Source organism: Electrona antarctica (genome assembly GCF_951216825.1).
Source record: "Electrona antarctica genome assembly, contig: scaffold_25, whole genome shotgun sequence".
NCBI classification, from domain to species: domain Eukaryota; kingdom Metazoa; phylum Chordata; class Actinopteri; order Myctophiformes; family Myctophidae; genus Electrona; species Electrona antarctica.
The window spans coordinates 10233785-10244614 of NW_027637034.1; positions in this window are offsets into that span (position 1 = coordinate 10233785).

A 10830-nucleotide genomic window follows, 5' to 3' on the forward strand; every position below is an offset into this window, starting at 1 on the left:
TGGCGGGGTATTGGGTAAAGTTTTCAACTAGCAATAATCACGTCTCAGTAGGACTTCATTGACTATGAAATTGCCGCTGCGCAAGAGTATTATTGAGAGGTCACATGATTCTATGACTCCTGAATGTGTAGTCCCTTCCAACGTGGTGCCCAGCTGATACTTCTCAGTAGGCCTATAGGCTATTGTCACATATGCAACGGCCGATCGTTAACGCCATGCACAAGATGAAGATGGTTGTGTTTTGGGTAAAGACAAAGGGGGACTTGAACCCACACCCCAAGCAACATTTGAAAGTTGACTAATGGGTTAAATTGACACTCATATCTCCATTACCTGCTGCATTGCTGACATCTTCAAGAAAGACACATGTGCATCAAACAGCTGTGTTACACGGAAGATGCCAAAGTAATCAAGGCTCGTTGGTCTAGGGGTATGATTCTCGCTTTGGGTGCGAGAGGTCCCGGGTTCAAATCCCGGAAGAGCCCTACTATTGACACTCCACTTCACCATCCCTTGCCTTAGTTCATGTCTTGGAAATAAGTACGTTGTAGCCTGGAAGAAGACAACATAGAACCTCAGCAACGACTAGAAGACATTGTTGATTATGAACCACAAAGCTGCAGTTTTCTATTCATTTTCAATGGAAGCCATCAACATGACACTACAAAGTTACACCAAACATTTGTACCTGTTGCACAGACAATAAAGCTCCGTAGTCGGCAGGACTCCAACCTGCGCGGGGAGACCCCAATGGATTTCTAGTCCATCGCCTTAACCGCTCGGCCACGACTACCGCTGATACTTGTAGGCACACCTGTTCAGCAATTTTGGGTGAACACAAAGAGGAACTTGAACCCTCAACCCAAGCAATCTTCTGAAAGTTGATTGATGGGTTAAATTGACCCTCCTATCTCCATTACCTGCATCATCTCTGACATCTTAGAAAGCCACGAGTGCAACAGACAGCTTTGTGAGAGTAAATATTACAGTGAATACAGGGCTCGTTGGTCTAGGGGTATGATTCTCGCTTAGGGTGCGAGAGGTCCCGGGTTCAAATCCCGGACGAGCCCCTCCAGGTCACCATCCTTCCAAAGCGATTCTGAACAGTCAATCTTCAGAGCAGATTGGGTCAAAGGTGGTTTCTTACATAGTTGGAAAATGCTGTGTTCACACATTATTCAGTCTGGAACTAAATCTATTTTGTGCAAAAAAACAACTTTGCTACACACCACAATGTACTTGACCAAATCTTTTTTCAAAAAGATTATAATTGCAGTAAATAGAATATGGCCTCATAAATACAGCTTCAAACAGCCGTGTGAGACTGAAGATGGAAAGGTAAACAAGGCTCGTTGGTCTAGGGGTATGATTCTCGCTTCGGGTGCGAGAGGTCCCGGGTTCAAATCCCGGACGAGCCCTTCCAGTTACTCTGTCCAAAAACTATAATATCGGAATGTTATCAGAAAAACGTCAAATCTGGTCAATACATCCCTTGCTGAGAAATGTCTTCACCAATTCATTTGTAAAGTTGTCTAGTAACACATCACAAAGGTTGAAATTCAGATTCCATGGGGAAATCCGAGATGGCTGCTGAAAGTTGCGATACCACCTTATACAGGCAACATTTTCAAATTGTAATTGTGCTTTAAGTATCATGTTAGGGGTCAAACTAAGGGAATAGCTTTACACATTGTAATGTATTACATTTCACAGTTATAAAGTCTCCTGAGAGACTAACAAAAATTGCCATGGCTGACTATATTTCAAGTCATCCTGGCGGGGTATTGGGTAAAGTTTTCAACTAGCAATAATCACGTCTCAGTAGGACTTCATTCTGGGTGCCTGCCATGCAATGGCAGAAACACAGGTTGAAATCTAAAACGCATACTTAACTAGAAACAAATTTCAGGAAATTTGACTGGGTGCCTGCAGCTCGCCAAGTCTGTGCAGCATTTGAGCCACGGACCACCATTTGATGACATTTAGCCTCTCAGACCCTGTAAGGGTCCATTTGGTTGACTTTCAATGGGGTATTTTGTCTAAGTTTACGTTGCCACCAACATTCTAATACTAACATGCTAATGCTAACATGTTAATGCTAAATGCTAACATGCTAAAATTCTAATGCTAACATGCTAATGCTAACATGCTAATATGCTAATATGCTAATGCTAACATGCTAACATGCTAATGCTAACATGCTAACATGCTAACATGCTAACATGCTAACATGATAATGCTAACATGCTAATGCTAACATGCTAAAATGCTAATGCTAACATGCTAATGCTAACATGCTAATGCTAACATGCTAACATGCTAATGCTAACATGCTAATGCTAACATGCTAATATGCTAATGCTAACATGCTAATATGCTAACATGCTAATGCTAACATGCTAATATGCTAATGCTAACATGCTAAGGCTAACATGCTAAGGCTAACATGCTAACATGCTAATGCTAACATGCTAACATGCTAATGCTAACATGCTAATGCTAACATGCTAATGCTAACATGTTAACATGTTAGTGCTAACATGTTAGTGCTAACATGTTAATGCTAACATGCTAATGCTAACATGCTAATGCTAACATGCTAATGCTAACATGCGAATGCTAACATGCTAACATGCTAATGCTAACATGCTAACATGCTAATGCTAACATGCTAACATGCTAATGCTAACATGCTAATGCTAACATGCTAATGCTAACATGCTAACATGCTAATGCTAACATGCTAACATGCTAACATGCTAACATGCTAACATGCTAACATGCTAATGCTAACATGCTAACATGCTAATGCTAACATGCTAACATGCTAATGCTAACATGCTAACATGCTAATGCTAACATGCTAACATGCTAATGCTAACATGCTAACATGCTAACATGCTAACAAGCTAATGCTAACATGCTAACATGCTAACAGGCTAATGCTAACATGCTAACATGCTAATGCTAACATGCTAACATGCTAACATGCTAACATGCTAATGCTAACATGCTAACATGCTAACATGCTAATGCTAACATGCTAATATGCTAACATGCTAATGCTAACATGCTAATATGCTAACATGCTAATGCTAACATGCTAATATGCTAATGATAACATGCTAACATGCTAATGCTAACATGCTAATGCTAACATGCTAACATGCTAATGCTAACATGCTAACATGCTAATGCTAACATGCTAACATGCTAACATGCTAATGCTAACATGCTAATGCTAACATGCTAATGCTAACATGCTAATGCTAACATGCTAACATGCTAATGCTAACATGCTAACATGCTAATGCTAACATGCTAACATGCTAACATGCTAACATGCTAATGCTAACATGCTAATATGCTAACATGCTAATGCTAACATGCTAATATGCTAATGCTAACATGCTAAGGCTAACATGCTAACATGCTAATGCTAACATGCTAACATGCTAATGCTAACATGCTAATGCTAACATGCTAACATGCTAATGCTAACATGCTAACATGCTAATGCTAACATGCTAAGGGGTCCATTTGGTTTCGCTCAGGGGGGCGGCCCGGTTCTGGCGAGCCACCCCGCGTCCGAAACGGTTGAGAAATGACAGAGTTACGTGTTTCCCCGAATTCCTCTATTGACTTTCAATGTGTGTGTGTGCGTGCACATGTGTGCATGTGCATGCATGTGCGTGTGTGCGCGCGTGTGTGAGAGTTGGTCAGGTGACCTTGAATCATTAACAAAGTATCATTTTCACCTGGGCTAGTCTATGCAAACGCAAACAGTATTGAATGTTAAAAGCCCACTGACTGTCAATGACAGGTATGTCCGAACAAATTGCTCTATCGCAAAAAGTAAAAGTTGAATGCGATTTTTGTTTTCCCCGTGAGTGACCCGAGGCATTGAGGTACGCCGTGTGCGATCGTGGTATTGGTACGATAAAAAACGTGGTTATAAGTGCGAGTTAAGAATTGTGCTTGTGATGAAAAAATTGCTGACTCATTCAGGCATTTAACATGGAGTTTATGACACATTATGATGGTACACCTGTCGCTTTCAGGGCTGTAGTTCACGTACTGTATGTATCTGTGCTATGGTTTTGACATTGGGTGAAAGAGGACGAGTGTGGCTACAAAATTACCGAAACCCATGCGTGTAAAGTGAATATTTTGGCCGTGAGGACGATTTGTTCGGAGAATTTCGGTATAGTCTTCACATTGGCTTCTCACTCTGATCCGCTCTCTCTCTGGGCGTGCGACACTCTGAGTCGAGAATATTTCTCAGACCACACACACTTTGAACTGCGATAGCGGGCAAACCGTGCAACGTATTCGAATTCCGTCTGAACCACCACAAAGTCGATGGCCTCGTGTGCTGTTTGACGTTTAAATCGTGTTTCTACGTAACAGTATGCCAGAGCAATGTGGCTCCAAAGTAACGTGTCGTTTTCTGTTTTTCCACGCGTTTCCCCATCGACTTTGAATGGGGCATTTTTCGCGTCGTTTATTGCGAATTACGTGGGCACGGTAACACGAATCGGAAAGAAAAGCACAAGCACACCATTCCCGGCCGAGCCGCACGTTTTGATGTATATATTGCGGGGCTTTGGCAAACCGTGCGGCCGGCCGTAGACGTCGAAGTTTCGCGTATTGATTATAATAATTATTCTGGGTGCCTGCCATGCAATGGCAGAAACACAGGTTGAAATCTAAAACGCATACTTAATTATCATCATCAATACGCGAAACTTCGACGTCTACGGCCGGCCGCACGGTTTGCCAAAGCCCCGCAATATATACATCAAAACGTGCGGCTCGGCCGGGAATGGTGTGCTTGTGCTTTTCTTTCCGATTCGTGTTACCGTGCCGACGTAATTCGCAATAAACGACGCGAAAATGCCCCATTCAAAGTCGATGGGGAGACGCGGGTAAAAACAGAAAACGACACGTTACTTTGGAGCCACATTGCTCGGGCATACTGTTACGTAGAAACACGATTTAAACGTCAAACAGCACACGAGGCCATCGACTTTGTGGTGGTTCAGACGGAATTCGAATACGTTGCACGGTTTGCCCGCTATGGCAGTTCAAAGTGTGTGTGGTCTGAGCAATATTCTCGACTCAGAGTGTCGCACGCCCAGAGAGAGAGCGGATCAGAGTGAGAAGCCAATGTGAAGACTATACCGAAATTCTCCGAACAAATCGTCCTCACGGCCAAAATATTCACTTTACACGCATGGGTTTCGGTAATTTTGTAGCCACACTCGTCCTCTTTCACCCAATGTCACAACCAAAGCCCAGATACATACAGTACGTGAACTACAGCCCTGAAAGCGACAGGTGTACCATCATAATGTGTCAAAAACTCCATGTTAACTGCCTGAATGAGTCAGCAATTTTTTCATCACAAGCACAATTCTTAACTCGCTCTTATAACCACGTTTTTTATCGTACCAATACCACGATCGCACACGGCGTACCTCAATGCCTCGGGTCACTCACGGTGAAAACTAAAATCGCATTCGACTTTTACTTTTTGCGATAGAGCAATTTGTTCGGACATACGTTCTGTCATAGAGAGTCACTGTGCTTTTAACTTTCAATACTGTTTGCATTGCATAGACTAGCCCAGGTGAAAATGATACTTTGTTAATGATTCAAGGTCACCTGACCAACTCTCACACACGCGCGCACACACACGCACATGCACACATGTGCACGCACACACACACATTGAAAGTCAATAGAGAAATTCGGGGAAACACGTAACTCTGTCATTTCTCAACCGTTTCGGACGTGGGGCGGCTCGCCAGAACCGGGCCGCCCCCCCTGAGCGAAACCAAATGGACCCCTTAGCATGTTAGCATTAGCATGTTAGCATTAGCATGTTAGCATGTTAGCATTAGCATATTAGCATGTTAGCATGTTAGCATGTTAGCATTAGCATGTTAGCATGTTAGCATGAGCATGTTAGCATTAGCATGTTAGCATGTTAACATTAGCATTAGCATGTTAGCATTAGCATATTAGCATGTTAGCATGTTAGCATTAGCATGTTAGCATGTTAGCATTAGCATGTTAGCATTAGCATGTTAGCATTAGCATGTTAACATTAGCATGTTAGCATTAGCATGTTAGCATTAGCATATTAGCATGTTAGCATGTTAGCATTAGCATGTTAACATTAGCATGTTAGCATGTTAGCATTAGCATGTTAACATGTTAGCATTAGCATGTTAGCATTTAGCATGTTAGCATGTTAGCATTAGCATGTTAGCATTAGCATATTAGCATTAGCATGTTAGCATTAGCATGTTAGCATGTTAGCATTAGCATATTAGCATGTTAGCATATTAGCATGTTAGCATGTTAACATTAGCATGTTAGCATTAGCATGTTAGCATTAGCATATTAGCATGTTAGCATGTTAGCATTAGCATGTTAGCATTAGCATGTTAGCATTAGCATGTTAGCATGTTAGCATGAGCATGTTAGCATTAGCATGTTAGCATGTTAACATTAGCATTAGCATGTTAGCATTAGCATATTAGCATGTTAGCATTAGCATGTTAGCATTAGCATGTTAGCATGTTAGCATTAGCATGTTAGCATTAGCATGTTAGCATTAGCATGTTAACATTAGCATGTTAGCATTAGCATGTTAGCATTAGCATATTAGCATGTTAGCATGTTAGCATTAGCATGTTAACATTAGCATGTTAGCATGTTAGCATTAGCATGTTAACATGTTAGCATTAGCATGTTAGCATTTAGCATGTTAGCATGTTAGCATTAGCATGTTAGCATTAGCATATTAGCATTAGCATGTTAGCATTAGCATGTTAGCATGTTAGCATTAGCATATTAGCATGTTAGCATATTAGCATGTTAGCATTAGCATGTTAGCATGTTAGCATGTTAGCATTAGCATATTAGCATGTTAGCATGTTAGCATTAGCATGTTAGCATTAGCATGTTAGCATTAGCATGTTAGCATGTTAGCATGAGCATGTTAGCATTAGCATGTTAGCATGTTAACATTAGCATTAGCATGTTAGCATTAGCATATTAGCATGTTAGCATTAGCATGTTAGCATGTTAGCATTAGCATGTTAGCATTAGCATGTTAGCATTAGCATGTTAACATTAGCATGTTAGCATTAGCATGTTAGCATTAGCATATTAGCATGTTAGCATGTTAGCATTAGCATGTTAACATTAGCATGTTAGCATGTTAGCATTAGCATGTTAACATGTTAGCATTAGCATGTTAGCATTTAGCATGTTAGCATGTTAGCATGTTAGCATTAGCATTAGCATGTTAGCATTAGCATGTTAGCATGTTAGCATTAGCATATTAGCATGTTAGCATATTAGCATGTTAGCATGTTAGCATTAGCATGTTAGCATTAGCATGTTAGCATGTTAGCATTAGCATATTAGCATGTTAGCATGTTAGCATTAGCATGTTAGCATTAGCATGTTAGCATTAGCATGTTAGCATGAGCATGTTAGCATTAGCATGTTAGCATGTTAACATTAGCATTAGCATGTTAGCATTAGCATATTAGCATTAGCATGTTAGCATGTTAGCATTAGCATGTTAGCATGTTAGCATTAGCATGTTAGCATTAGCATGTTAGCATTAGCATGTTAACATTAGCATGTTAGCATTAGCATGTTAGCATTAGCATATTAGCATGTTAGCATGTTAGCATTAGCATGTTAACATTAGCATGTTAGCATGTTAGCATTAGCATGTTAACATGTTAGCATTAGCATGTTAGCATTTAGCATGTTAGCATGTTAGCATTAGCATGTTAGCATTAGCATGTTAGCATTAGCATATTAGCATTAGCATGTTAGCATTAGCATGTTAGCATGTTAGCATTAGCATATTAGCATGTTAGCATATTAGCATATTAGCATGTTAGCATGTTAGCATTAGCATGTTAGCATTAGCATGTTAGCATGTTAGCATTAGCATATTAGCATGTTAGCATGTTAGCATTAGCATGTTAGCATTAGCATGTTAGCATTAGCATGTTAGCATGTTAGCATGAGCATGTTAGCATTAGCATGTTAACATTAGCATTAGCATGTTAGCATTAGCATATTAGCATGTTAGCATTAGCATGTTAGCATGTTAGCATTAGCATGTTAGCATGTTAGCATTAGCATGTTAGCATTAGCATGTTAGCATTAGCATGTTAACATTAGCATGTTAGCATTAGCATGTTAGCATTAGCATATTAGCATGTTAGCATGTTAGCATTAGCATGTTAACATTAGCATGTTAGCATGTTAGCATTAGCATGTTAACATGTTAGCATTAGCATGTTAGCATTTAGCATGTTAGCATGTTAGCATTAGCATGTTAGCATTAGCATATTAGCATTAGCATGTTAGCATTAGCATGTTAGCATTAGCATGTTAGCATTAGCATGTTAGCATTATCATGTTAGCATGTTAGCATTAGCATGTTAGCATTAGCATGTTAGCATTATCATGTTAGCATGTTAGCATTAGCATGTTAGCATTAGCATGTTAGCATTATCATGTTAGCATGTTAGCATTAGCATGTTAGCATTAGCATGTTAGCATTATCATGTTAGCATGTTAGCATTTTAGCATTTTAGCATGTTAGCATGTTAGCATTAGCATGTTAGCATATTAGCATTAGCATGTTAGCATGTTAGCATTAGCATATTAGCATTAGCATGTTAGCATTAGCGTTAGCATTAGCATGTTAGCATTAGCATGTTAGCATTAGCATGTTAGCATGTTAGCATTAGCATGTTAGCATGCTAGCATTAGCATGCTAGCATTAGCATTAGCATGCTAGCATTAGCATTAGCATGCTAGCATGTTAGCATGTTAGCATGAGCATGTTAGCATGTTAGCATTAGCATGTTGGCATGACAAGTGTTTGGTTGGTTGGTTGGTTGCATTTGGAGTTTGTTGTTGCATGTGGGGGTCCCCGGAACATCTAGGCACACAGGAACACCCCCAGCCTGGTTCCTGTCACAACGAGAAGATGAAGTTAACATCATAATACAGCAGCAACACCAAACCTTGGGCTATCCACATAGCGTGCTGACTGGGTAAAAAAACAAATGTCAGCTAAATGTAGACCGTAATTAGCCTTAGAACCTTTAAGTGAGCTGGAAATTGAACCATCTTGTATTTCTGCTTAAAGGCCTGTCTTGGTTTAAAGCCCACTCACCACGACAAGGTGCAGGCCGAGAGTGGGGGACACATGAGGGTGGGGGAGACAGGGGACAAACATGACAGGGGGGGTTCACAGGACAAACACAAGACAAACACAGGTGGGCGACATTGGGAGAAACACGGTGAGGACACGGAACAAACACAAAAAACAGAGGTATGGGACAAACACACAGGTTTAAACATTAAAAACATGGAACAAACAGAGGGGAGACACAGATATGGGTCAAACACAGGGGAAACAGGAAAACACACGGAACAAACAGAGGTGAGACAGAGACACAAGACAAACAGAACAAACAGGGAGGGGGGACCAACAAACGGAACATACACGGAGGGAAGACACAGAGACACGGGACAAATACTGAGGGAAGACAGATACACAAGACAAAGACGGTACACAAGCAGGGGGACACAAGAGACAAACAGGGGGAGTAACAGGACAAGCATGGGGGGACATTGGTGGGAGACACAAGACAAACCGGGGGAGAGGGGGCATGGGACGAACACAGGACAAACACAGGGAAGTGGGAATGGTGCAAACATGGAGGTGGGAATGGTCACAGGACAAACATGGCGGGAGACACAGGACAGATCCAAGGGGGGGGGGGGAGGGGGACACCATCCAAGGCGAGGAACTGATGGAGTGTGCGGAGAGTGCAGCCAGCGCATGGTGAAAGGCAATATGGGGAACGAACTGGCCAGATGTATGGAGAACCCGGATGACTGGGAGTGACGATGGAGAGCTCATCTGAGGACGGCCTAGAGATACCTTGGGTCTTCCCGTTTGTCCCTCAGCTGTCGTTGAGCTTTACGGTGGCAGGCTGATGGACGGTTAATGGCTGGCTGTGATGTGATGTGACTGACAGGCTGTCGGGTGGGCTTGCTGGCATGTGACTGACTGGCGGATGGGTCGTTTGGGATGCTGATGGCTGGCTTGAAGTCAACACGCAGTATATGGCATCGTGATAACTGTAGTATGAGCCAGCGCATGGTGAAAGGCAATATGGGGAACAAACTGGCCAGATGTATGGAGAACCCGGATGACTGGGAGTGACGATGGAGACCTAGAGATCCCTTGGGTCTTCCGATTTGGACGGCTGATGGCTGGCTGTCATGTGACCGACAGGCTGTCGGAAGGGCTTGCTGGCATGTGACTGACAGGCGGATGGGTCGTTTGGCATGCTGACGGCTGGCTTGATGTCAACACGCAGTACTTCATTTGTTCCTCAGCTGTCGTTGAGCTTTACGGTGGCAGGCTGATGGCTGGCTGTCATGTGACCGACAGGCTGTCGGGTGGGCTTGCTGGCATGTGACTGACAGGTGGATGGGTCGTTGAGCTTTACGGTGGCAGGCTGATGGCTGGCTGTCAGGTGGGCTTGCTGGCATGTGACTGACTGGCGGATGGGTCGTTTGGGATGCTGATGGCTGGCTTGAAGTCAACACGCAGTATATGGCATCGTGATAACTGTAGTATGAGCCAGCGCATGGTGAAAGGCAATATGGGGAACAAACTGGCCAGATGTATGGAGAACCCGGATGACTGGGAGTGACGATGGAGAGCTTTACGGTGGCAGCTTTACGGAGAGCTTTACGGTGGCA